We start from the raw sequence: 2,502 nt of genomic DNA, 5'->3' as shown, positions 1-2,502 counted from the left end.
GCACCACCCCCCTCTCGACCTCCTCCAAGGCCTTCTGTCTAGAACCCGATGTTCTGCTCTGAGCTCACTCAGAAACTTCGGGGAGGAGGCTCCTCTGTGGTGTTAGAACAAGTCTTTCCAGTTAGAGGAGGTGAGTGGTGATAAAGCCCACTGATGTTCACACACTTTAAAATTTGGTTGGCAATGCCAATACACCAACAATCGTGATCAGTGGAAAGAAATAGAAATTTTGAATTGCCTGAAAACAAAGGATGAGGCAACTACAGTCACATTTATAGCCAGCCTTCTATCACCTCTAGAAGGTTCCCGAGACAGTGAAACTGCCAAGATGCTCTCACCGGGATTATGTCTCATGGAGACAAGTAAGAAATTCATTTCTCTGAGACTGCAACACAGAGTTGGATAACAAATAACATTGCTGGGTTTTTAATACTGCCCTCCTGCCTCCACTCCAACTCTATCCCTACACCCTGGACCCTTGGCCTAGGAGCCAGGGGAACCTTCAACCCTGTGCCCAAGAAGGAGGAAACCTTTGCTTGCAACTCGGGAAAATCTTGGTATACCCCAGAGTGGCAAGAAACTCAATAGGTGTCCAAAAGGATGTTCTCCTGGGATTTGCAGGTGAATGAAAACGTATGCCTTCTTTTCCTTTCAAATTCTCCCAGTTTCCGAATGAGGAAGGGAGCAGGAGCTTAATGATGGAAAAGGTATGTTGCCATGTTGATGTGTAAGTGAAATCAGTTGTGTGTAATTGACAGGGGAGTACTGATGGGAGCATCGGTCAGTTTCTAAAACCCACAGGCCATCAGAAGCTAGAGGTGACTGGCTTTGGCCAGACATGATCCCCTAAATCAACAGACAATAGCATTGTCCAAGAGCAACCTGTTAATGATTCATAGTGAAAATCAAGATCTGGCTTCAGTTTAAATCACTTAAGATATGAAGAAGTAATTAATCTTGTTTTCCAAGGACAGACAAGAGCTGATCTTCCCAAAATAACATCACTAGCTCGTGTCACACCAGATCACTGATTTTTTTCTCCGTCTTGGTAAAGTTGTACACCAGAGACTTCTGGGTAGAGCTGAGTGAGAGACAATGGTCCTGACATAATATAGGTTCTTTGATTAACCCTGAAGGAGGTATGTGTCTGTGGATGGAAGTATATTTCTCCTTGGCTTTTCAACATACAATCTTATCAGCTGTTGACCAGGGGGAACTACACCAGGTGTGCAACACAGAAATGCTCTGCCTGAAATTCCCACCATGCCTACGACCCACCCCATTCCACCCAGTCTTCCTGAATCTGTTTAATCAGTAAGCCCAATAATCACTTGCTAAACACTGGGCTTCATCATACCAAGATAAAAGCATAGTTCTTGGTTAGGAGTCTCTTGTACCAGCCTCTTCAAAATAATCTCTCCCTCCAACTTTCCACAGGTCCTAACATTCCTGTGCCCAACCCCTCAAATTCTTAAATCTTTTCTAGAACAAAACAGAATATAAAATAAACATAAACTTGGTCTCCAAAGATCCCTCAAGAATACATCAAGCCTGTACTCACTATACTTAGTACAGAGACATAAGTCCCTGGCATGCATTTCATAGACACCAGTCCTTGTGCCTATGACAGACATTTTTAATCAATCACAGAACTATTTCTTATTAAGGACAATGATTTCTTTAAAACCTTTCTCAAATCACAACTCCAAAGAGCTACTACACATCAGTCGGAATTGAGAGAGATTAACCCTACTTCGCGTCTCTACCTTAGAAAGTGAAAACAAACAGGGGTTTGAAAGGGGGACTAGGGAAATCCAGGCACATAAAAGGTAGTCAGAGGAAAGTAGATCTAGGCAAAGTGCCTAGTGGGGGACCATAGGCCCTGAATCTGCAGTGCCAATGCCAAGTGGACATGTCTCCAAGTGTACCTCAGACCCTACCCTTCTCCCACAGCTGCCACTTGCACAGAATCTCACAGCTTTCTCAGAGAGCTAAAATCAGAGATGGTTTTTTTGACTCATGGAAGCAACCTCCATCCCCCTCACCCAACCTTGCTGCATTGCCTGTTTTTTAGAACAGTAGGCTTCTTTAGTATAATCCTTCATACGTAGGGGCCAGAATGTCTCAGCTACCTGCAGTGACATTGCAGGACCCCAGAAAACCATTCCATAGAATGGGTTCCCGGCTCACAGCGTAGAAATGCTGAGCCCACAGCAACTGTTTTGACTGCTGGCAGTCCAAAACAGTCCACCCCACACCACTGCTGCCACTGCTGTGGCCATCAGAAAGTGCAAGCCAAGTTAGTAACGTTGCTGAGCAATAAGACAGAGGGCATCAGGTGAAAGTGTGATGTTGGCGACCTCAACCACACATTCACCCGATGCTCTGTGCAGTTACAAGGTGTTGTTTTGGTGAAGTGTTTTGATGAAATGGGGAACTGCAAATATAAGATGATTTTGAAAAGGATTAGAAGGGTTTGTCCTTAAAAGTGACTCAACGTGC

The 2,502-nt window shown here is 44.4% G+C and overlaps 1 protein-coding gene across 1 annotated transcript in view; it reads left to right on the top strand.

The window, feature by feature from the left end:
- Window positions 1-2,502, top strand: part of ANTXR1 (anthrax toxin receptor 1) — a 241,927-nt gene that overhangs the window by 225,471 nt on the left and 13,954 nt on the right. The window lies entirely within an intron of this gene.

The sequence above is a fragment of the Otolemur garnettii genome, unplaced genomic scaffold, assembly GCF_000181295.1.
Source record: "Otolemur garnettii isolate 467f Iridium unplaced genomic scaffold, OtoGar3 scaffold00068, whole genome shotgun sequence".
Classification (NCBI taxonomy): Eukaryota; Metazoa; Chordata; class Mammalia; order Primates; family Galagidae; genus Otolemur; species Otolemur garnettii.
The sequence above is the reverse complement of the archived record's forward strand: the minus strand, read 5'-3'. Positions and strand labels throughout refer to the sequence as shown.